The sequence below is a fragment of the Pipistrellus kuhlii genome, unplaced genomic scaffold, assembly GCF_014108245.1.
Source record: "Pipistrellus kuhlii isolate mPipKuh1 unplaced genomic scaffold, mPipKuh1.p scaffold_m20_p_35, whole genome shotgun sequence".
Taxonomy (NCBI): Eukaryota; Metazoa; Chordata; class Mammalia; order Chiroptera; family Vespertilionidae; genus Pipistrellus; species Pipistrellus kuhlii.
This window is the reverse complement of record NW_023425535.1, coordinates 4,140,435-4,166,092: the sequence shown is the minus strand read 5'-3', so window position 1 is coordinate 4,166,092 and position 25,658 is coordinate 4,140,435. Positions and strand designations below refer to the sequence as shown.

Genomic DNA, 25,658 nt, shown 5'->3' with positions numbered 1-25,658 from the left:
TCCTCTCTTCTTTCCATTCTCTCTCTAGAAAAAAAGAGAAAAAAAATGAAATTGGGGTTGGGGTGCTAATTTAAGACAGGTGAGCCTTGGCTAGTGTTGCTCAGTGGTGGAATACCAGCCCTGGAACCAAATGGTCTCTCAGGTTGGATCCCCTGACAAGAGTGCATACTGGAGTTGCAGGTTCACTCCCTGGCTCATCAGGGCCGATGCAGGAGGCAACCAATCAATGTCTTTCTCTCTTCTACCACCTCCTTCCCTTCTACTCTCTCTAAAAGTCAATGGGAAAATATCCTCGAGTGAGAATTGAAAGAAAAAGACAGATGATCAGGGAAGATGTTCTTGAAGATCTCAGAACTGTATGAGAAGGGTAATTTTCAATTCCAAATTAATACTGTATGATTTGGGCATGCAACTACCACTCTCGGGAACTGTACCTCAAAGTAAGTGAGCACAGAAGAAAGTCCGTTTCAGCCCACTCTGTTAATCTACTTAAAACACACACAAAAGCGCCAACCCCTTCACATTAGAGAACGCTAAATTTGGACCTTGAGATGTTTGTTGTCTTTGAGTTTGGGGGCCAGATCATTTGTCTGTCCTGGCTGCTCTCTTCATTTAGCGGGTAGGCAAACTGGAAGGACAGGCTGGCATGCAAACACATGCCAGGAAACAGAGAACCCCAACCCTGCTCAATCATCAGCAGGTAGGATGCCCACTGAAATTATGGCACGAAGGACTTACGTTCGGGCACTAGGTAGGCCTTATCTAAGGAGAGCAAAAGGATGTCAAGTAAAATTCCCAAAGACTTTAAAATATTTTTTTGTAGATAAGAAAGACATCACTTAGAATTTGATACCTCAGTTTTGCTCTCATTTTCAGTGGCATATAACCACCAGGCAATACTGACTTGTACATTTCAGAAACTTGATGTACTAAAGTTCCAACCTGAGACGCTTGTTTATTTTAGACTGATTCTTGGAGGTAGGCTTTAAAGGGCATAGGAACACACCTGACATGGTTTTACCTGTCATGCCTTCACTCATCATAATCGGTGAGTTCTTTGGTCAATCATGCTGTCTCCTTGAGCAAAAGGTTCAGCTTTCCCCTAAAACTAAAGTGATGTGGACGTGGAAAACCTGGAAAAGTGAGATATTCCAGCTGATGGAAGGAAACTCGTGTATCATACATTCCTCCTGCAGGCGAGACACTGTAACCCAGGGCTCCAGAGCCCAAGACGGCTGGAGTTAAAACACACACATAGAACATTAGCAGTAAATAGAATTGAAACAGAAATTGGAATTACAGAGGGTATCTAAGGTATTAAGGACAAAGATAGGTACTAGTGAAAGGAGAAAAGAAGGGCAGGATAAAAGATGGACAAAAAGTCTTTAAGCAAGAATATAAGGGACTATTCTGGAATCTAAACATCTTTTTAGGAAGAATGTGGATAAAAATAAATATTAGTGCCTGGCACATTCTTTTCCTACCCTCTTTTCTTTTACTCACAGCTTAAAAAGTGATTTTATAAAGGGAACTTTTTAAAGTGTCTTTTGTGAAGAGACTTAAGAGGACACGTTCTTTGCAGATTTTCCAGAGGAAGGGCTCACCTGTATCCTCCCTCACATACAGGGGGGCACAGAGTCCTCTCCGCATGGAAGACAACCACGTACATTTCAAACGGGTGAGCCCGGGGCGGGTGTGGGGCGGCGGGAGCGGCTTCCCCGCGCCTCCCGTTCTGCGGGCGCCGCCGCCCCCGCGGCCCCGGTTCGCAGGTGCCGGTGGCGGCCGCCGGCGGGGCCTCCACCCCCGGCCCTACCGGGGCCTCAGCCGTCGGCCCAGACAGGGGAGCGGGGACGCGGGAGGAACAAGGGACAGCGCCCACGTTTCGCCTTTCTGGGCGGCCGCGCCGTGCGGTGTGGACTCGGGCGGCCGGGCTGACGGCACCCGCCGACCGAGCAGCGCTCGCGTGGGCCTGCGTGTCGGGGCCCGCGCGGAGGGCCCGGCCGCGGCACGCGGGGCTCGCTCCACGCGGCGCCCAGGCCCAGCCGTGCCCACGCCGCGGTGGGGCCGCTGGGGGAGGAGAGGCCCCCCTCCCAGCACTCCAGACGGCGGCCGGCGCCCCCGTGCCGGCCAAGGGCTCTCCTCCCCGGCAGCGGGGCGCCAGGCCCCGCGGGTCCTTCGGGCACTTCCGCCGCGCGCTCGGCTCCTTTCGCGTCCGGGGCGGGGCGTGGCGGGCGGGGTGCGCCCAGTGCGCGCGCGCAGCCCGGTCCGCGGAGGCGCCCCCGCCCCTCCCCCCTCCTCTCCCCGCCCCTCCCCCGCGCCCGAGTCTGTGGCGGCCGCGGCCGAGATTGGAATCCTCCTGCTGGCGCTCGGCGCGGGCGCCGGAGGAGGACGAGGAGGAGGAGGAGGAGGAGGAGGAGGAGGAGGGGGAGGACGACGACGAGGGGGCGAGAAGGCAGGCCCGGCTCCGGGGCGTCCGTCCGCGCGAGACGAGGAGCGCACGCCGCGCGAGGGCCGCCGGGCCGGGGCCGCCGCACGCCGAGGGGAGGCCGAGCCGGCCCCGCCGCGTCCCGACGGCTGGCCGCGCGCACCCCGCCTGGCGCCCGGGCCGGAGGATGAGTTCCGCGGGCTCCGGGTGAGTGGACCTCCTGGGAGGGTGCTGCGCGCCGGGGCGACGGCCGGGAGGCCGCCGCGGACTCGGAGAAGTTTGGGAGGGAGCCGGGCGCCCCCGAGTCCCCGCCGCCGGCGCCTCAGGCCGCGGCTCGCCGGGCCCGCCGTCCCGCACCCCCGCCCGGCCCGGCCGCCGGCCCCTTTGTTCCCGCCCCGGGCCCCGGGCCGAGTGCGGGGGGCGCTGGGCGGGAGCCCCTCCGCGGGCTCCGGGAAGCCTTAAATGGAAGCGCCCCTCCCTCCTCGCCCGGAGCCCGGGCTGAGCTGGCGGTGTGTCCCGGCTTCTGCCTAAAAGGGGAAAGCGCGTCCTTCGCGGGGCCCGGGGAGCGGCCCCCGAGCCGCCCGCCGAGCGCGCCCCGCGGGTTCACCTGTTGTCCTCGGGCCTCGCTGCCATGTCTGCGGCTCTGCCCGCCGCGTCCGAAAACTTCCAGCCGCGCCAGCGAGACCCCTTTCTCTTCCTCAGACCCGAGGGGAGAGGTTTGGCCAGGAAAAATGGAGCTGCGTCGGGGAAGAAAAAGAACACGCTCGGCGTCAGGGTCTGGCGGCCTGTGACTTGTCCTCTCTTGTGCTCTTGGATGTTTTAATTTGGTCACGATGGAAGGTTTTCACTTTTAACCGGTTAGCAAACTGTTCTGAGCACATAGTACGAACTCGGCCCGTGCACCTGTGCTGTGTCAGTTACGCCTTAGGGTACCTGGAGATTGCACTCATTTTTCAGACGGGAAACCGAGGCGAAAAGAAGTGGAAGAGCTCGGCCAGGGCCGCCCCTGACCCAGGCCTGCTGTCCTGGCCGTTAGCGCGGGGCGCGTCCACAGCGAACCCTCCTGCAACACATTTAGGAGCTTTTCAGTTACTGATACTTGAAATGGTCGCTATTTTGTTGCTTGAGTTGAAAACAACTCTTATTGTGTTTACTTGTAAGAGAAGAACTTAAGGCTAAAGTACGGCGGTTCTGAGCTAGAAAGAGGCTGGTGTCTGAAAGGCCGGCTGAAAATTAGAAAACTCCTTTAATAGGACAGATTCGCTCCTGATCGGCGTCCCCTCCCCCCACATCTCCCGGAGCTCAAGTCTAACGTGTTCTTTCTCCAACTCTTGACGGAGAAGTTGGAGGCATCCAGCGAGAAGCTCCTCCCAGAAGTCACGAGAGCCCTTCTCTCATCGGCTTCTTTCCTTCCAGCTCAGTTGGAAAAATTTTTTTTTTCAAAGTTCTATTAACACCTTTTTCATTTTTCTCTTCTTTCCTATTTCTTGGAGTATGAGTTGTCCCCTCTTTTGTCTTAGGGTTCTTAAAAGTACGAATGTGCTTAAGATTCCAGTAATTCACAAGAAGTACAAATTGGCAATTACAAAATAGTCACAGGGATGTAAAGTACAGCATAGGAAATATAGTCAATAATGTAATAACTGGTTGGGTACTAGAATTATCAGAAGAATCACTTTGTAAGTTATATAAATGTCTATACTATGATGCACACCTGGAAGTAATATAATATTGAAGTCAGTTGTAATTGAAAACTTGAAAAAAATTAAAAAATGATTCCCTTAATTTACAAACACCACCTCGAGTCTACTACTTGTTATTGCTTTTCCTTTTCAAATCATATAAAAATTAAAAAAACATGTCCTTATAAAAGTAATACATGTTCATTTAAGAGTAATTGTAACATAGAGCACAATTGAAGTAAAATTAAAATTCAGTTCTTCATAATCCCATTTTCAGAGATTGCCAAGAATAGGCCACTTTTTCTACTGTTACTTCCTGACCATCTAATTTACTTCTTAACCCCTTGTTATCTGGATTTCACCGCCAGCTTTCTGTAGCATTTTGAAAGGCCTTTTCTTGGCTTTCATTCATCTATTAATTTATTCACAAATACTATCATCTAGCACACCATGCAAAGTAATAGGCTGCAACAACAGATAAGACCCTTGCCTGGCCTAATGGAGCTTAAAGTCTAGTGGGGGAGACATACATTGCAGAATGAGTTCTGTAATTAAATATGATAAATTATAGAGTATTATAAGAGCTTAAAACGGAAACCTGATCTGGTGCTGGTGGTGCTGCAGAATCTGAGAAGCCCTCCTTGAGAATGTGACCTTGGACCCTGGACAGTTCTGAAGGGATGAGTAAGAATTAAGCAGAGGAGAGGAGGGCTTCTTTGACTTACTACTAACTGTTTCTCATTGCCCTTTTCTGCTTTCTGTTTTTCCTTCCACCGATTAATGTGGGTTCTCCAAGTGTCACCTTTCAGGTCACTTTCCTAGATCTCTTGTCCTTTGATATTATTGTTTAGACCCTTCTGTCTGAATAATTCTCAAATCTCTGTTCTTTCTCTTCCGCATTTGAATCCCTAAGTAACCAACTGCCTATGCATATCTCTGTCTGGTTATTCTGGTTTAAACTGAACTCTTCTTCCTTACCAAACTCGTTTCCCAGGTGTTCCTTATTTCTGTTGATGTCATACCAAACCCATTCCATCACATCTTGTCTGTAGCCAATATCTGTGGGTTCTTCTCCTGTCCTGCTAGCTCTGGTACAGTTCTCAATACATGTTGGTCTCAGGGTTACAATAGATTTGTAAAACGAGTTGGATTCTCTTTTCAGGAGAGCTTAGACTGGGGTTATCTCTTACTTGAGAGTTTGGAGGACCTCACCTATAAGACATTCAGGTTTCAGTTTTTGTGTGTGTTTTTTATTTTATTTTTCCTGAAGAGGACTTTGAGTCTCGTTTTAATTTGTTAGTAATTCCGTGTACGTTTTCTATTTCTTGTGTGAATTTTAGTATTTAATCCACAAATTTATTTTCCACAAATTTATTAAGTTTTTAAATCTGGTGTTTTTGGTGGTCACAGTTATTTTTTTATTTTATTTTTTTAAAATATATTTTATTGATTTTCCATAGAGAGGAAGGGAGAGGGATAGAGAGCTAGAAACATCGATGAGAGAGAAACATCGACCAGCTGCCTTCTTCACATCCCATACCAGGGATGTTCCCGCAACCAATGTACATGCCCATGACCGGAATTGAACTTGGGACCTTTCAGTCCGCAGACACTCTATCCACTGAGCCAAACTGGTTTCGGCTGGTTTTCAGTTTTTTGTTTTTTTTTTAAATTTGATGTATATTTGCATACCATATTATATATTGTGTATATACTTGTATATTTGATACTTTTCCCTTCTCTATTTATATGTATCAGTTTATTTCCAGCTGTATCAGGTTCTCATCCCACCTGGACAGATGTGATCTTCTTGCCTTCTTTTCCACCTTTTTGCAGGTTATCATGCATTTCTGCCTAAATTAATCTTGAAGCTCAGTTCTTGTCACTTCTTTACTCAGAAGTTTCCAGGGTCTTTTATTAACTGAACACCTTTCCCTGGGATTTGCCTATTTACCTTACTCTTATTTCACTATTTTTGCTTCCTGTACATGTTTTTCTCCTCCCGCCCCCCTCACTATACTGTTCTCTTTCCTTGGATTGCATATGTTTCAAATCCTACCCATATGTCCAAGTTCCATTTCAAATTCTGTCTTTCTATGATAAAAGTGTGTTAAATCCTTATCTATCAAACCAAGAAACTTTGGACTGAAGGGTTCCAGGTTTGATTCCAGTCAAGGGCAGGCTTAATCCCTGGCCCCTGTCTGGGCATGTGTGAGAGACAACAAATCAATTTTCCTTTCTCACATCGATATGTCTCTCTCTGTCTCTCCCCCTCCCTTTCACTCTCTAAAAATCAATGGAAAAAACCAAAATCCTCCCATGAGGATCAACAAACAAATGGAAAACCCAAGAAGTCAATAGTTGATATCTAAATTATGTGATTCTTGAAATAGAAGTTTAGTGAACTTATTTGTAGATAATCACTAGAGGTATTAAAATCATATTGTTTAAAATTGCTATTACTAGTTAGTGATACTTCAGTGGAGATGGACAGGGCATGAGTTGGTCAATTTTCTTACAGGCCTTCAGAGTGCTGATATTTACCCCTGTGCATATATTACTCAAAAAAATCTGCAATTCCTAATATTGTAATAGCTATACTGACAAGTGGAATTAGATTTATTGTGAGAGATATTTTATAATGTATATAAATTCTGTATTACTATAATATACACCTGAAACTAATAGAATATCAGTTATACTTAAAAAATGTAATAAGGTAAAAAAAAAAAAATCTGCAACTCAAAGACTGTGTAAGATAAAATTAGAGAAAAATAAATATTTATAAACAAGTGAATAAAGTCCATCTCTCTGATGTGTCCCCAGTTTCTTCTGAATGGAATCCCTTTGGAAGGAAGAGATATTTTTTAAAAATAAATATTTTATTGATTTTTTTATAGAGAGGAAGGGAGAGGGATAGAGAGTTAGAAACATCGATGAGAGAGAAACATTGATCAGCTGCCTCCTGCACACTCCCCACCGGGGATGTGCCCCTGACTGGAATCGAACCTGGGACCTTTCAGTCCGCAGCCCGACGCTCTTTCCACTGAGCCAAACCGGTGCCGGCAGAAGAGATATTTTTAAGGGATGAAGTTTTTTATCTAACATTTTCTTATTGCATTTACTCATTTGTTTTTTAAAAAAAATCAACTTCATTGAAGTATAATTTATATACAATAATATGCACACATGTTAAGTGTGTAGCTCTGTGAGTCATTTAGACTTTTATAACAATTTTATACAAATACTAGTTCTGCTACTAGACCACAGCTCGGGTCTGTAACTGACTTTGTTGCATATTAAAACGAATAAATGGAGAAAGATCCCTGTCTAGCCTAGCAGTGGACATTAGTTACAGTAGTACTGACCTGACTTTTGCATCTTGGGAGCAGGGAATCAGAGAGAGAGGAAAATGGGTTTTCTCTCAGGCTAAATTTGGACTCGAAAGTCGTTCCTTTTCTTCTTCCTTCTTCTACCTTTTGTTAGTGCTAATACTTTTTAAATGCCTTTTTTTTTTTTTAATGTATTTTATTGATTTTTTACAGAGAGGAAGGGAGAGAGAGAGATAGAGAGTTAGAAACATCGATGAGAGAGAAACATTGATTAGCTGCCTCTTGCGCACAGCCTACTGGGGATGTGCCCACAACCATGGTACATGCCCTTGACCAGAATCGAACCCGGGACCTCTCAGGCCTCAGGCAGATGCTCTATCCACTGAGCCAAATCGGTCTTGGCGAATGCCTTCTTAATACCTCAAGATTCATAGTGAACAAGTCAGTTCAACTCTTTTTATACTTAAAAATATTAACTGTTGAGTTGTATTGAATTATATCAATTTAAGATGCACCATAATTTTATGGACCACTTATAAAGAAAATATGCTTCCAGTCATTGATTGTGGATAGACCCTAACTTCAGAGATGCTAAAATATAACAAATTTATGCACCTTAGGATTGATGAAAAGAGGTTCTCTTCTCACATATTAAAACTACTAGAGGCCTGGTGCATGAAATTCATGTACTCCGGGTGGGGGGGGGGGTGTCTCTCAGCCCAGCCTGCACTCTCTCATAGTTCAGGAGCCCTTGGGGGATGTCTGGCTGACGGCTTAGGCTGGCTCTCCGTGGGGAGCGGGCCTAAGCCAGCAGTCAGACATCCTTGGTGCCGCTGTGGAGGTGGGAGAGGCTCCCGCCATCACCACTATGCTTGCTAGCCAGCAGTGAGCCCGGCTCAGGGCTTCTGGCCGAGCAGCGCTCCCCCTGTGGGAGTGCACTGTGCACCTGGGGGCAGCTCCTGCATTGAGCATCTGTCCCCTGGAGGTCAGTGCGCATCATAGCGACTGGTGGTTTCACTGTTTGCTCAATTTGCATATTAGCCTTTTATAGAGGGTTATTCCTTTAGGGTAGATGTTGGGAAGGAGAATTTAAATCACACATATGTGGGAGTGACATAGCTTTACTATAATAATGAGAAGTTATTTTTTAAAAGAGGGTGCTTATTAAACCTCTTCAACAAGTAAAATGTTACAAGTAGTATAGAGAAATGTTTTATTTATTTTTGGATGGGGAGCTCCCACAGCAGCTTTCAGTATTTTCCTCAATTTTTTGAACTCACAGATTTAAAAAAATATATATATTATTGATTTTTTACAGAGAGGAAGGGAGAGAGAGAGTTAGAAACATCGATGAGAGAGAATCATCTATCAGTTGCCTCTTTCATACTCCCTACTGGGGATATGCTCGCAACCATGGTACATGCCCTTGACCGGAATCGAACCTGGGACCTTTCAGTCCGTAGGCCGACACTCTTTCCACTGAGCCAAACCGGTTTCGGCTGAACTCACAGATTCTTAAAGTGCTAATGGTTTTCACAAAATGGCACAGATTATGTAAAGGGGGAATAGTGGGAGAGTGATGATAGCCACTTTTATGAGTTATTTTAAAGACAATATTCAGTATTTATCATCATTAACAATCATATACTTTTTAAAAAAGTAAATACAAAAATGATGGTAAATGTTTGGATGTTTTACTAACTCATAGTTACGTGTATCAATTTTTGTAGCCAATATTTTAAAGGCTGTCAAGTCTTTAAAAATAGAAATAAAATGATGTGCTTGGAGATCCCCAGTGGTGCTTTTTGAAGAAAAGACTAGATAGTGTTTAGGGAGATCAGATGATCAGTGAGTGGAATAGGACTCATGGTGGGCCCAGTGGACCCCTAACCAAGTTCATATAGAGAACTTATAAAGACGTTGGATAAGGAAATTATTCTTGAATATCTTTTTTTTAAAGAACCAGTGAATCTGAGCTACTCTGGTATGGTGGATGTTGTTACTCTTTTAAAATTATGTTTATACCACCGAACATCAGAAACGTTGGAGCTTTTTCCCTAGCTGTATATAATTGTGATTGACTTAAGCAGTAGCTAGTGGTATGTCAAATGTAGGGATAAAATCATCAGATTTGCAGTTTTTGGAGATTAGTTACATAGAGGAGAATCAGCTTGAGGAAAGGAAGACTGGCCTGGACTAGTTTGGTGGCAGATAAGTACTACCCAGAATGGATAAGACTTGGTCATTCTCGTGCTACGACTTGATTCTCTTATTAGCCTACATCACCTCCATATCCTATTCTGGGTTTGGGTTCAGAATCTTTAAACCTGTTACTGTCTCCTGTAGTAACCAATACCACATGTGGCTGTTGAACTTTTGAAGTGTGGCTAATTTGCATTACCCATCAGATTTTGAAGTACAGAAAAAAAAAGTGTAAAATATCTCTGTGCCTTAAAAATATTGATTACATATTGAAATGACACTGTTTTGAATGTTAGGTTAAATATATTATTAAAATTAATTTCACCTGATTGTTTTTTTAATGTAGCTGCTAAAATTTTTTAAATTAAGCGTTATATTGTTATTGGATAGTGCTGCCTCTGGACTTCTTCCCCTCTATTCTTTGCTTATAAACTGCTTCAGACTCTAGTGTAAATCCTATCTTTTTTGGAAAGCCTTCCATAATGGTCCCAGCCTAAAAGTTAGCTCTTTTGCATCTTTACTTTAGGCAATATTTTGGTGTTTCTTATATTATATAATATATTAGATTTCTTTAGTACAGGCCTTTTCAGGATTAGCCTAGTGAAACTCCAGATAGTTTCCCTAACTGTGTATCACTATAGAACCCGACTCTGTTTCTTCTGTTTAGATAAGTTACACATATTTGTGGTTGAAACTTCAAACAATACGTGGAGTAGAAAGTGAAAGGCTTCTGCAATCCTACCCCACCCCATAGATTACAACTATTAAAAGTACAGAGATAAGTAGAACCTTTCTTTTCTATTATTTCTTTCTCTTAATCTCTTCTTTCCAAAAATGGGGCTGTATTATCCTTTTCTTAAACAAGATTTCTAATATATATAAAATAAAACCAAAACATTTTAATTGCTTTTTAGAGAGGGAGGGAGGGAAGAAGGGAGAGAGGGAGAGAGAGATACAAACAAACATCTATGTGAGAGCAAATATCGCTTTGCTGCCTCCTGCATACTTCCTACCCAGGAGCATGCTCGTAACCCAGAGCTGTGATGTCCAGGAGTCGAGCCAGCAGCCTTCAGTACACAGGATGCTACCCAGCCAACTGAGCCACACTTGACCAGGGCCAAGGAAATATTTTTATTGATTTGAAAGAGAGAAAAACATTGATGTAAGAGAAACCTCTTGGTTGCCTCCCATATGCGCTCTGACCGGGACTGAACCTGAAACCTAGGTATGTGCCATGACGGGGAATCGAAGCCCCAACCTTTTGGTGTAAGGGACAGTGCTCCACCAACCCAGGGCTATGCATCTTTCTCTCTGTTTTCACTGAATATATAGGGGAACTCTTGATGTCAGTAAGTGTTGCTTTCCTCATTTCCCCGCCACCCCCCCCCCCCCGTATGTATGTATGTATGTATGTATGTATGTATGTATGTATTTATTTTGTTTAGAGTTTTACATAGGTTTCCTTTTTACCAATTGACACCCCCCCCCCACCCCCGCCCTGCGCCACTTCCACCCTCAAGGGCAACCCCCCAATGCCCCAGTGTATTTGTCCATTGGTTATGCTAATATGCATGCATACAAATCCTTTGGTTGCTCTCTAACCCCTTCCCCTCACTTGTCTCTGGATCTATTTTTGGTCATCAGTTTATGTTGATCATTATATCCCACATATGAGATCATGTGATATTTATCTTTCTCTGACTGGCTTATTTTGCTTAGCATAATACTCTCCATGTCCATCCATGCTCTTGCAAATGGTAATTGTTCCTTCTTTTTTAAAGCAGTGTACTATTCCATTGTATAGATGTACCACAGTTTTTTAATCCATTCATCTGCTGATGGACAGTTAGGCTGTTTCCAAATCTTAGCTATTGTAAATTGTGCTGCTATGAACATAGGGGTGCATATATCCTTTCTTTTTCTTTTTCTTTTTTTTAAATATATTTTTAAAATTGATTTTATACAGAGAGGAAGGGAGAGAGAGAGTTAGAAACATCAAGGAGAGAGAGTCATCGATCAGCTCTTGCACACCCCCTACTGGGGATATGCCCGCAACCAAGGTACATGCCCTTGACCGGAATCGAACCTGGGACCTTTCAGTCCCCAAGCCAATGCTCTATCCATTGAACCAAACTGGTCTTGGCGCATATATCCTTTCTGGTTGGTGTTTTTGGTTTCTTGGAATATAGTCATAGAAGTGGGATTACTGGGTCCTTTCCTTATTTTTGTTAGTAGTCAAGTTATATTCCGTTTTATTTACCATTTCCCCATTGATTAATGCTAAGATTGTTTCTTTTTTGGGGGGGAGGATTACTGTGTTGCAAGCACATATCCTGTGAGAGCATTTTTATTTTATAGGGTGAATTCTTAGACATGCATTTCCTGTAAGAGGAGCCATGCAGATCTGAAGCAGTGCCAGCCTGCTCTGGAGAGTCTGCAGCCGTTCACATTCCAAGCTGCAGGGCTTGCATGAATTCTCCCCACAACTACTAACACAGTAACTCTTTGCCAGTCTGCCAGCTGAAAAAACAGTGCTTCAGTTTTAATCTGTGTTTCTTTGATTATGAGTTGAGCAGGGTTTTATATGTTTGTTGGCTCTTTGCATTCCTCTGTCCTTTGTTCATTTTTCTAATTTAGATTTTTCTTATTTGTAGGAACTTTGTTTTGAGGTATGGATATTAACTCTTTAGCATGTTGTGTTTCTTAAATTAGTTACTTGTTTTTTGTTCATGGTATATAAAAATTTCCTTGCTGCTGTAAGAATATTAAAAAACAAAAAATAAAAAGCTAAGTTATCTTATACTCTCAACTTATTTTATAAGCTCTTTGGTGGCTGAATTTGCCCTGAAATATTTTGTTTAGTCAGCTAATTAAGTGCTTTGTAAAGAGAAGTAGCTGTATGTTTTGGTGGTGAGTGGGTATAGAAGATGCCACTATGGCATAAAAATTATTTTCAACTGCAGGCATTTGAGAGTAGACTTTTTCTTTTCTTTTTCCTTTTATCTTTTCTGAACTCCCGTATCTGCCTTAAAGCAGAGCCTCTCAGAAGAAATCATTTGTCATAAATTTGCTCCCTGGAGTTTTGAGATCAGGAAATATCAACCCTCATAAATAGAGAGGAGAAGAGATGAGAAGTGGGTCACACTGACATTGTCACAAAGGAGCTATATTTCCCATCTGTTCATCTAGGGGTCCATTTATCTTTCCTAAAAGTATATGTCCCAAGTTCTAACTGCCTTCTTGAGTCACATTTTCCAGTTAACTCTGATAAATGAGTAAAAATCAGTTTTTTCTCTTGCTAATCTGTTTTTTGTTAGTTTAATTTGCAGGCCCCTAGATTCAGAAACTAAGAGGGTAGATAAGTTTTTCCTTCTTGACAATGGCCAGATTGATTATTTCTAGCTATTAGGGCAAGGGATAAATAAGCAAGTGGAGTTTCTCTGTCTAAAACAAAGTTAAGTATCCATATATATATAAAAGCCTAAGCAACCATTCGACTGGTAGCTATGATGCATAATGACCACCAGGGGGAGACACTCCAACTGATAGCTATGACTCACTGATCATCGGGGCAGATGCTCAATGCAGGAGCTGCTGAGCTGTGGTGACTTGGCAGCTGTAGTTCTTAGGTGACACACCCACACCAGAGAGGAGGGAGCCCGATTCCGGGGGTGCATTACCTGAGAACCACCCTCTTACAATCTGGGATCCTTGGGGGATGTCTGAGAGCTGGTTTCGGCCCAATCCCTGCAGGCCAACCCGAGGGACCCCACTAGTGCATGAATCTGTGCACTGGGCCTCTAGTTTAAAATAAAAAGGCCATAAGTCAAATTTCTTTAAGCTACGTTTTTTCAAAAAGTGTTCCTCAAAATTAAAAACTTGTTAGATGAATTAGAATATACTGTTAGAAAGGCATCACTCACCTTCCTGAATATATTCCTACAATAATAATTGCTAGTTCTTGAGTGGCATGATTACTCTAATTGTATTGACAAAGCTTTATTCTTCCTCAAGTTCTTCATTGTTTCCCTGTTTTTTTCTTACTATCTTATCAATTTGCATAGAAGGTGATTTGTGACAGGTTTCAATGGTATTGTTACAGAAGGTTAAGTAAGTGGAATCTTTATACAAAGAAGGTATTAATTTCTTAAAAGAATAAAGGAATCTTGATATGATTACAGTGGCTTTTCCTTATCTGGATTCCAAATAACTAAAAAGGCTCATTAAATGTTGAATTATTTGTATTTTTAGTTATCCATTTATTTGTTTATTGTATTTTGAACTTTGCTGGTTTCTTTTTACTAGGTTTGTGACCTTTCACCAAAGTAATTAGTCTTTCTAAACCTTATTTCCTCATACGCTAAATGAGGATAATAGTAGTGCTCTCTCCAGGGTTGCTGTGGAAACTGAATGAATGGGTGCAGATAAGCACTGAACACTGCTCTTGCCACATAGTAATGCTTATTAGTAAACTAGAGGTCTGGTGCATGAAATTTGTGCACTGGTGGGCGGGTCCCTCAACCCAGCCTGCACCCTCTCCAATCCAGGACCCCTCAGGGGATGTCCGACTACTGGTTTAGGCCTGGGGATCTGGCCTAAACTAGCAGTCAGACATCACTCTCACAATCTGGGACTGCTAGCTCCTAACTGCTCGCCTGCCTGCCTTATTGCCCCTAACTGCCCCCTCCTCCCTCTCCCCCACCAGCCTGATCACCCCTAACCACCTCTGCCTGCTGGCCTGGTCCTCCTAATTGCTTCCCTCGCTGCTAGCCTGGTCGCCCCCAACTGCCCCTCCTCCCGTCATCCTGGTCACTCCTCACTGCCCCCCTGCCGGCCTGGTTCCCCCACACAGCCTGCTGTTTGGTCATTTGGTCATCCCTCACTAACCCCCCTAGTGGCCTGGCTGTCCCACACACTTGCTGTGCAGTCGTTCATCCAGTTGTTTTGGTTGTTAGGGCCCCTAGCTTTTTATATATGGATGTTCATAAAGGTGAATCTTTGTGTAAGAGAAGTTGAGGTCAGTGGTATCTTCAAAAGCATATTTGAATGGCTGTGTATGTATGTGTGTGTGTGTGTGTATATATATATATATACACACACACACACACACATACATACACAGCCATTCAAATATGCTTTTGAAGATACCACTGACCTCAATATATATATATATTCCTTCAAAATTACATCTAATCCTGATTTTCTAATCCCTTTTGAAAGTATGTGTTATTTTTGTTTATATTGACATTTGAATTTGCAAAATATTTCTGTATCCCAGTAGTGCTGGCAACTTGATAGAGGAGGTTTTGCACTTTCTTTTGTATTTTAAGAATCTAAGGCTAATGAAGGTGAATTGTTCCACCAAGGTCAAATAAGTAAGAGCAGAAAGGAAGTAGAGTCAGACTCTTCTAGTTATCTGAGAATGGGGACTAGGACCTTAGAGTTAAGTATATATAAAGGGAAGTCAAGACATATTCTAAAAAAAAAAAAACAACCCAAACGCCTGGCTAGTGTTGCTCAGTGGTTGAGCATCAACCTATAAACCAGGGGGTCAGTGTTCAATTCCCGGTCAGGGCACATGCCTGGGTTGCAGGCTCCATCCCATGTGGGACGTGTTGAAAGCAGCTGATTAATTATTCTCTCTCATCATTGATGCTTTTATTTTTCTCTTCTTTTCCCTTCTTCTCTGAAATCAATTAAAAAAATTGAGAAAAAAAAAAGAGAGCCCAAGCACTTAGTGACCTGAGTCCTCTTCAGGGCTTATTAACATGTGACAAACCCAGCGGAAGGTGGAGGGGAGGGAAATTGTGTCCAGTGTAACAGCAGCAGCTGGCTTGCTTTTGGGGAACACTGTGATTTTTGCCCCCTTCTTTCTCGTCTGGGGTAGCTTTCCTTTAGAACACGTGTCAAACACAAGGCCCGCGGGCCAAATCCGTCCCGCCAGGCCTTGCAATGTGGCCCGCACCGCACTGTCATCACTGCACTCCGCTGCGTTTCCATCACAATGACAGTTTATGACTGTTCAGTAAACCATTCGGCCCTCGATTTAGGCTGGATTTTAGATTTTGGCCCCTTCTCTGATTGAGTTCGACACCCCTACTTTAGAAGCTTAGTGTGGGGAGATCTAAGAAAACCAATCCTAAAGGTTAGGACGACTAGCAAGAAATGAAGTGGATCATTTCATACCTATATGATAGTCATTATGCAGTTGATTGGTTTATCTGTGCATATTTGAGCAAGGGATAAAGAAAATTGGAGGGAAATCTCAATGTGAACAGAGGGGGTGGCATTGGAACAGCCTGTATTTGTTTTGAAAACCTATTAGTTCAGATGGGAAATACAGAGGATTTCAGCCATATTGACAGGGCTGGCTCTGTTGGAGAAGGGAACAGAAGTAGAAGACATTGAGCTGAAGCAGATCTTTTTTAAATTTATTTTTATATATTTTTTAAAATATATTTTTATTGATTTCTTACAGAGAAGAAGAGGGATAGAAAGTTAGAAAGATTGATGAGAGAGAATCATCGATCAGCTGCCTCTTGCACACCACCTACTAGGGATGTGCCCGCAACCAACGTACATGCAATCAAACCCAGGACCTTTCAGTCCGCACGCCGATGCTCTATCCACTGAGCCAAACCAGTTTCGGCTGAAGCAGATCTTTTAAGTAGGGTTATCTGCAATAGGTTAGAGCCCCTCAGTGCAGCTTGTCTCCGGGGAAAAAAGCCGTCACCTGGCTGCCTGTGATACATACAGTAAAGCCAGTCAGTATTAAGGGAAGCTGTGTCAGAAGACTACAGAGTGCTTAGATGCGAAGACAGTTTATTCTGTTGTCCCTCATGCTCCCTCCCTTCCCCAGATCAGATCACACACACACCCCCTTTTTTTTTCTTTTTCTTTCTTTAAAAAAAAAAATATTTTTTTTTTGATTTTTTTACAGAGAGGAAGAGAGAAGGATAGAGAGCCAGAAACATCAATGAGAGAGAACCATTGACCAGCTGCCTCTTGCACCCCCTCTCCCCCCACAGGGGTTGTGCCCACAACCAATGCACATGCCCTTGACCCAAATTGAACCTGGGACCCAGTTCGCAGGCAGAGGCTCTATCCACTGAGCCAAACCGATTTTGGCCACACCCCTTTCTTAGACCAGGCCAGCTAAAGTTTGCAGAGGAAGGAAATGATTGTGAGATTAAAGGTTAACTTTTTATACAGTAGAAAGTTGAACTGTAATTTTTGATAACTGAAAGCTAATTGGACAGCTGTAGGAATTGTTCTAGATGTCATTCAGGGGTAGAAAAGGGAAATTGGATCAACTGCAGTGGGGAGTAGAAATTAGAGAAAAACTTATGTTTGTATCAATTTTAGACTTTTAAAAAAATATATTTTATTGATTTTTTTTACAGAGAGGAAGGCGGAGGGATAGTTAGAAACATCGATGAGAGGGAAACATCGATCAACTGCCTCCTGCACACCCCCTACTGAGGATGTGCCCGCAACCAAGGTACCAGCCCTTGACCGGAATCAAACCTGGGACCCTTCAGTCTTTAGGCTATATACTGAGCTAACCAGTTAGGGCCAATTTTAGACTTTTTATTAAAGTTACATATAGCATAAATTCCTGTTAAAGCCTCTCTGACCCAGATGTCTTTCTTATCTCTGTATAAGGCTATTAGCATAGTGTCAAATTTTTACTGCATGCCACCGATAAGTTCTGCAACTTTAAACCAAACGATGTATAACACTTTTGCCAGAGGCTTAATGATACAAACAGTTTAGTTCCTATGGCGTCTCATCAACCTTACAGTGACAGGACCTTGGATGAAATGACTTTATTTGAGGACCTGCTACTGTGCATGGCCATTTGATCTTAATAGTTCTATTTCCAAATGTGTTATGATTCTGCTCAATATAATTTTAGCATTAAGCATATTTTATATAATTCTAACTTCAGGTTTATAAACTATGATAACCTTTTAATTGGACATTATGGAAAATATCTTATTCTTTAGTTTTTATGGAGTTGTTGGAGTTTATCAAACCTTGGAAACTTTGAATAAAATAAAAAGCACTCAATAAAAGGTACTAGTTTAATATATTTTATTCATATAGAAGACTTTGAATTTATGAAGTTTTAATTTTCAGCCATTATTCACATAAAGAACAAAATGGGTGAGCAAAATAGCTCCAGAGATATAGATGCATTGAACAGAACAACCTCGGGGGAGTGGAGATGGCAAGTTGGTTTATTTTAAGTAATCTAGAGCAATAAAATACAAGACTGGTGGAGTGATTAGATTTTGCCTGGCATATTTTCCTTAGTATGTGCTTGGCTCTATTTTAAACACCTGACACATATTAAACCACTAGAGGCCCAATGCACGAATATTCGTGCAAAAATGGACCTACCTTCTCTGGCTGTCAGCACTGCCTTCGCTCCGCCAGAGCCACCTCTTCGCTCCATCCGGAGCTGCCTTCGCCTTCCCCCCTTCCCACGCTGCCTGGAGGCCCGGAGCAGCTGGGGCGGTGCCGAATGTCTCTGGGCAGCTTGGCCCCTGTGTGTGCAAATTAACTCGCCTCTTTGTTGGGTTAATTTGCAGACTCACACCTGATTGACTGGTGGTCATCGTGAAGGTGCTGTTAATTTGAATCTTACTCTTTTATTAGTGTAGATTTACTCCTTATAAATATTCTGTGAGGTATTCTATAGATATTATCAGTTCCCTTTTACAAATGAGGAAATGGAGGTTGCAGAGGTTGAATCACTGGTCAACACAGGGAGTCTGAATTTAGAGGCCATGTTTTTATTTACTTATTTATTTTTTAAATCTTTATTGTTGAGAGTATTACATATGTTCCTCCCTGTTTCCTCCCTCCACCCAGTTCCTGCCCTGCCCCACCCCTGGCCTTCACCACCCTATTGTCTGTGTCCATAGGTAATGCATATAAATGCTTTGATTAATCTTTTCCCACTCCCTCTCCCCACTTCCTTCTGAGATTTGTCAGTCTGTTCCATGTTTCCATACTGCTGGTTCTATTTTATTCAACAGTTTATTTTGCTTATTAGATTCCTTGTTCTTTCTATTTTTAGATTCAATTATTGATAGATATGTTTTGTTCATATTTTTTATCCTTTTTCTTCCTTCTTCTTCTTAAAGCACATGTGTCAAACACATGGCCCGCGGGCCAAATCCGTCCCGCCAGGCCTTGCAATGTGGCCCGCACCGCGCTGTCATCACTGCACTCCGCTGCGTTTCTATCACAATGACAGTTTATGACTGTTCAGTAAACCATTCGGCCTGCGATTTAGGCTGGATTTTAGATTTTGGCCCCTTCTCTGATTGAGTTCGACACCCCTATCTTAAAGAATACTCAACATCTAATAATAGAGGAATATGCAAATTGTCCAGAATGCCATCACAGTAACAGTAACGACCAGCAGGCTGCATCGGGCGACCAGGCCGGCAGGGGGGTTAGTGAGAGAAGACCAAACGACTGAACAGCAGGCTGTGTGGGGTGACCAGGCTAATGGGGGGGGGGGGGGGGGCAATTGGAAGTAACTAGGTCGGCAGGGGCCACAGTTAGGGGTGATCAGGCTGGCTGTGGGGAGAGGGGTGGTCAGTTAGGGGTGTTCTGGCAGGCAGGCATATGAGCAGCTAGGAGCCAGCAGTCCTGGATTGTGAGAGGTATGTCCAATTGCCAATTTAGGCCCAATTCCTGGGCCTAAACCAACAGTTGGACATCCCCCAAGGGCTCCCGGATTGGGAAGGGTGCAGGCTGAGCTGAGGGGCACCCTCCCCCTGCACGAATTTCGTGCACTGGACTTCTAGTTTCATATAATACTGGATTAGTGGTGGTGAACTCCTTTAGCTTTTTCTTGTCTCTGATGCTCATTATCTGAACTTCAATTCTAAATGATAGCTTTGCTGGGTAGAGTAATCTTGGTTGTAGGTCCTTGCTATTCATCACTTTGAATATTTCTTATCACTCCTATTTGGCCTGCAAAGTTTCTGTTTAAAAATTGGCTAACAGTCAATATGGGCACTCCCTTGTAGGAAACTAACTGCTTTTCTTTTGCCTTTTTTATTGTTGTTGTTGTTGTTAGTCCTCATTGAATATTTTTCCATTGATTTTTGTTTTTGTTTTTGTTTTTTAGGGAGAGTTGAAGGAGGGAGAGAGACGCACAGAGAGAAATATTGATGTGAGAGAGACACTTTGATGGTTTGCCTTCCACTCGTGCCCCAATTGAAGGCCAGGGATCAAGCCTGCAACCAGGGTATATGCCCTTGACTGGAATCGAACCTGAGACCCTTCAGTCTGTGGACTGATGCTCTATCCAGTGAATCAAACTGGTCAGGGCTCTTTCTGCTTTTAAGATTTTTTCTTTGTCTTTAACATTAGGCATTTTAATTGTGATGGGTCTTGGTATGAGCCTCTTTGGTTTCCTCTTGTTTGAGAATCTCTGAGCTTCCTGGACTTACAAGTCTACTAGAGGCCTGATGCTCAAAATTTATATAAGGGACTCAGTTCTCAAAGCCCCGGATGCCTCAGCCCTTGCAGCCCTGGCTGCCTCGCAACCCTGCCCACTGGTCATTCTGGAAGGTCATTCTGCTGTCTGGTCTTATTACCATACTAGAGGCCCGGTGCACAAAATTCATGCACGGGGGTAAAGGGGGTCCTTCAGCCCAGCCTGCATCCTCTCATCTGGGACCCCTTGAAGGATTTCTGACTGCACGTATAGGCCTAATCCCAGTAGGATTGGACCTAAATGGGCAGTCAGAATCCCTCTCACAATCCAGGACTGCTGGGTCTCAACTGCTCCCCTGCCTGCCTTCCTGATTGCCCCTAACTGCTTCTGCCTGCCAGCCTGATAACCCTTAACCACTACCCTGTCAACCTGATTGATGCCTAACTGCTCCCTACCAGCTCAATTGCCCCTAACTGCCCTCCCCTGCCAACCTGGTCAACCCTTCCTGGCCTCTACTGCCAGCCTCATCACCCCTAATTGCTCTCCCCTGCTGGTCTGGTCGTTCCCAACTGCGCTCCCCTGCCAACCTGGTCACCCCTAACTGCCCAAATTAATAGTCAATTTGCATAGTACTCTTTTATTAGATAGGATTAGTTATTTATTATGTAGGATTTCTTTCACCAGGTAGGGGAGGTTTTCTGTTACTATTTCTTCATATAGATTTTCAATATTTTGCTCTCTTCCCTTCTTTTTCTGGCATTCCCAGGAAGTAAATGTTGGTATGCTTGAAATTGTCCCAGAGGCTCCTTACATTATCTTTATATTTTTGGATTCTTTTTTCGTTTTTGCTCTTCTGATTGGATTTTTTTTGCTTTTTCATATTCCTAATTGTTAATTTGATTCTCAGCTTCCTCTGCTCTACTATTGTTTTATTTCTGACTGGTCCTTTTTTTTTTTCTTTTCTTTTTAAAAAATATATTTTATTGATTTTTTTTTTTTTACAGAGAGGAAGAGAGAGGGATAGAGAGGTAGAAATATTGATGAGAGAGAATCATCGATCAGCTGGGGATGTGCCCGCAACCAAGGTACATGCCCTTGACTGGAATTGAACTTGGGACCCTTCAGTCTGCAGGCTGACGCTCTATCCACTCAGCCACACCGATTTCGGCTGACTGATCCTTTTTCATGTCTTTAGTCTATATCATAAAAGCCCTGTGGTTGTGATGCCGTAATGGCGGAACAACCAAACAACAGGTCTTCAGAAGGTGCATGGAACACCACTCGCAGCTCGCATGGGACTGCAGGGCTCGTGCAGGACTGGTGCAGGTGAGGCCCATGGCTCGCGCAGCACGGGTCTGTGGTCCCACAGGCACAGCTGGTCTGGTCTCACATGATTTCGTGTGCTGCGCCTCTAGTGTTCTCACTAAGATTCTTGCAATTCTCATTAAGTCCTTTGAAACTCATTAAAAACGTTGAGCATTCTGCTGGGACCGGTTTGGCTCAGTGGATAGAGTGTCGGCCTGCGGACTGAAGGGTCCCAGGTTCGATTCCGGTCAAAGGCATGCACCTTGGTTGTGGACACATCCCCAGTGGGGGTGTGCAGGAGGCAGCTGGTCGAGGTTTCTCTCTCATTGACGTTTCTAACTCTCTGTCCCTCTCAATTCCTCTGTGTAGAATCTATAAAATATATTAAAAAACAAAACAAAACAAACAAAAAAACATTGAGCATTCTTATAGTCATTGTTTTGAACTTTGTATCTAGTGGTTTGCTTGTTTCCGTTTTACTTAGTTCTTTTTCTGGAGATTTCTTCTGTTCTTTCATTTTTTACATGTTTCCTTGTCTCCACATTTTGGCTGCTTCCCTGCGTTTGTTTCTATATATTAGGTAGAGCTGCTATGTCTTTTGGGATTTGTAGAGTGGCCTTGTGCAGTAGGTGTCCTGTATGGTCCAGTGAGCTGGGCATACTCTAGGTGTGCACTCTCTTGTAGTTGAACTTGATTGCTTCTTATGTTTCCCCGAAAATAAGACATCCTCCAAAAATAAGACCTAGCACATGGAAAGATAAGACATCCCCTGAAAATAAGACCTAGCGCAACTTTGGGAGAAAAAATTAATATAAGACACTGTCTTATTTTCGGGGAAACAGGGTATTGGCATCATTGGGTGGAAATTGATCTCCAGGCAAATGGTCTATGAGGACCAGCTGTGACTTCAGTGGAACAACTTCTGTGCAAGAGAGACCCCTATGAAATGGGACTTGCTTCAGTGGGGCTTTGGTGCTCACTGAGTCTGGTCCTTGAATGTGTCACTCATGAATGTGTAGAGTTATTATCTTGTGTGGACTGAAGCTGTGCACTAGGTGAGCTGGCAATGGGGCCTCCTAGGAGGTGCAATGTCAGCCACTCCCTGTGCTCTGCCTGGGGCCACATGGCATAAGCTACAGAGTGATCTGCAGGTGGCTGCTACTTGTGTTGGCCTTGGAGGTTCACAGAAGAGGCCATACTGGGAACCATGGCAGGCCCGGCATGCTGAGTCCAGCTGCTATTTGTTTGAGAGATTTTAGGAAAGTCTGAAGCCTGAGCCAGCCAGGCCATATGGGAAAGCTGCTGCAAACAGCTTGGGTAGGGCTGCAAATTTGGTGGCATGAGCTCAGGGAATCACCAGGGTAGGGCAAACAGTATAAGTGATTGATGGAGATGTGGATATAGTGCTTGCCAGTCAGCTCTGTGGTGGGGAAGGTCTTAGCATAGGTACAGTGACCTCTGCAAGGACTTTTGTCTTGGAGAAAGCTGACCCTGAGTTCTTGCCCTGATGTCAGACAATTTAGTTCCTCCTGTATATCTCTATATCCTTTTAAGCTACTACCCCAGAGCTGAAGCTCAGAGGGCATGAGTCCAAGTAAGTCTGCAGGCCCTTTAAGAGAAACCGCCTGGGCCTCCAACTGCCTCTGTGTCACTCAGCCTAATCCTCGCTGGTTTTTACAGCTCTAAGTTGCGGGGTCTTCTCTTCCCAGCTCTGGAACGCTGGGCTTGGGGTCTGGTGTGGGACTTGGACCCTTGCTACTTATGGGAAGCCTCCAGATTAAAAACATGCCACTCATGGGTGTCACACCAGCCCATACTATGTCTCTTCCCCTCCTACCAATCTCAGTGTGAGCTCTTTACTTCTCTAGTTGTAGGACTTGCATTCAGCTAGATTTTAAGTGGTCTGAATGATGGATGTTCTGTATTTTGGTTGTAATTTTGACATGATTGTGGGAGGCAGCAAGTATCAGCATTTACCTACACTGCCATCTTGATTTTAGGGTCCATGTTTTTAACCACAGAATTATATTCATTCTCAAATGAAATAGGGTGATTTTAAGATGAGGTTGTGTATTATACACACGCATATATATTGAATAGATGTTTTTTTCTACGTTTATTCCATGTTCTCCACATAGAGTAGGTGAGTTTGCATGTGTTTGTTACAGTGTTACCTAAGGCACCTGGTAAAAGTTATCTCCATACAAGGTCTAAGTATATATATTTGATGGGTTACAGTTGATTGACTTTTAACAATTCTCTTTTTAATTTAATATTTAAAATTTGTTAGAAACTTTTATGGGGAACTTTTTCATTGATACTTATGACCACCACAGACACACAGGGCGGCCCCAGGACCTGCAGGACTCTGGTGATCCTAGTGCGCACCCCGAAGCCGCCTCCTGCGCGCAGACCCTGCCCCATCACCCAGGGACCACAGGCAGCTCTGATCACAGGGAAGCCACGCGGCTTTCTCCGGCCGTCCAGCCATTCACCTGCCTGGTCCCCACCAGGGGCTCACATCCTTGGCAGACTGCCTCCAGAACAAGCCGGGTCCTGACTGCCTGCCCCAGCACACCCGCAGCCTGCGGATTCCGGATGGGAGCAGACAGAGCTGCCAGAGGCGTGGGAGCAGGCACACCAGGGGGCGGGAAAGGCCTCCGAGTCCCTCCCCTTCGGCACTCAACGGGAGAAAAGCCTTGCGTGTGTACAAATGCACATGCCTGCATTGGTCTCCGTGATGGATGCTGGCCCTGGCGACACCCTCCCCTGACTTGTAGGGTGGAGGCGCAGGCCACGGTAGGCAAGACACAATTGTTGCTCTGTCCCTTAAAGCTGGTGAGAGAAGGCCCCAGTGCCAAATGGGTGGAATAGGTCCCAGAGAGGAGAGAAGTCGTACTAGGGATGAAAAGCATAGAATTTTCAAAGAGTAAACGACTCAGGGAAGAAAGGTAGGAGGGAGGAGTCAGTGGAGAGCAGAGTTAAAGAAGGAAATAAGATGTATGAGTGAACTGTAGGAGCTATAATGAAAAGCAAATATAGTTGTGTGCTGTGGACAGATTTTAAAAGTAGGAATCAGAAAAGAAAAAATATAAATGTTCCTATTTAATAAAAGAGTAATATACAAATTGACCATCACTCCAACACAGAAGATGGCTGCCCCATGTGGTAAAAGAAGACTGCCCCCAAGTGGTCACAAGATGGCCACCACAAGATGGCCAGCAGGGGAGGGCAGTTGGGAGGGACCAGGTCTATAAGGGAGGGAAGTTGTGGCAATCAGGCCAGAAGGGGAGGGCAATTAGGGGTGACTAGGCCGGCAGAAAAGGGAAGTTGGGGGTGGGGTGCCTGGGCCTGCAGGGAAGGGCAGTTGTGGGGGACCAGGACTTCAGGAGAGGGTAGTTAGGGGTTACCAGGCCCTCAGGGATTTGGGTAGGGGGGATCAGGCCTGCAGGGGAGGGCAGTTGAGGGCAATCAGGTTGGCAGGGGAGCAATTAGGCATCAATCAGGCTGGCAGGCAGAAGCAGTTAGAGGCAATCAGGAAGGCAGGCAGGTGAACAGTTGGGAGTCTGCAGTCCTGGATTGTGAGAGGGATGTCTGACTGCCCGTTTAGGTCTGATCTTACCAGGACCGGGCCTAAACGTGCAGTCGGGCACCCCTCAAGGGATCCAGATGAGAGGATGCAGGCTGGGCTGAGGGACCCCCCCCCCCCCCCCATGCATGAATTTTGTGCCCCAGGCCTCTAGTAGTGAATAATTAGGCAGATAGATAGATAGATATTAAAAGAGTGGAAATAAGTAGAGAAGAGTGTATGGGAAAGGTAGAATGAGAGAGACAGAGGGAGGGAAGAAAAGTTTTAAAGGGGAGCCGGTAGAGCTTAAAAGGAGAATGGGAAGAAGGAGGAAATGGGGAGGGAGCAAAGCAGGTCCAAGGCAGGAAGTGAAGAAAAAAATTAAGGGAAGGAAGGAAAAGGGGAGGGAGAGTAGGGATAAAAATAAAGGAAAGAAGGAATGTGGGGAGGGAGGGAGGGTAGGAAAACATGGGAAGAAGAATGATGAAACAAGTAGGAAATAAGGAGGAAAGAAAAGTTTATAAATGATGATTCAGTAGGAAAAAGTTACATAAAGGAGAGAAAAACTGAGAGGAGGAAGTCAATAAGGAAGTCAAATACAATTGTATGTGAAGGGGATAAGATTTATAAAACGTTAGGGGCAACCAGGTCTGCTTGGGGGGCGCATTTAGGGGCGACG

At 44.3% G+C, this 25,658-nt stretch overlaps 1 protein-coding gene across 2 annotated transcripts in view; it reads left to right on the top strand.

The window, feature by feature from the left end:
• The first annotated feature begins 2,501 nt into the window (after positions 1 to 2,501).
• BMPR1A (bone morphogenetic protein receptor type 1A) overlaps positions 2,502 to 25,658 on the top strand; it is a 167,349-nt gene continuing 144,192 nt past the window's right edge. Inside the window, exon 1 of one of the 2 annotated variants that reach the window (XM_036461234.2) lies at positions 2,502 to 2,632. The gene's annotated coding sequence lies outside the window, so the exon portion shown is untranslated. The remainder of the gene's footprint in view (positions 2,633 to 25,658) is intronic. The other variant, XM_045570699.1, reaches the window with a different exon arrangement.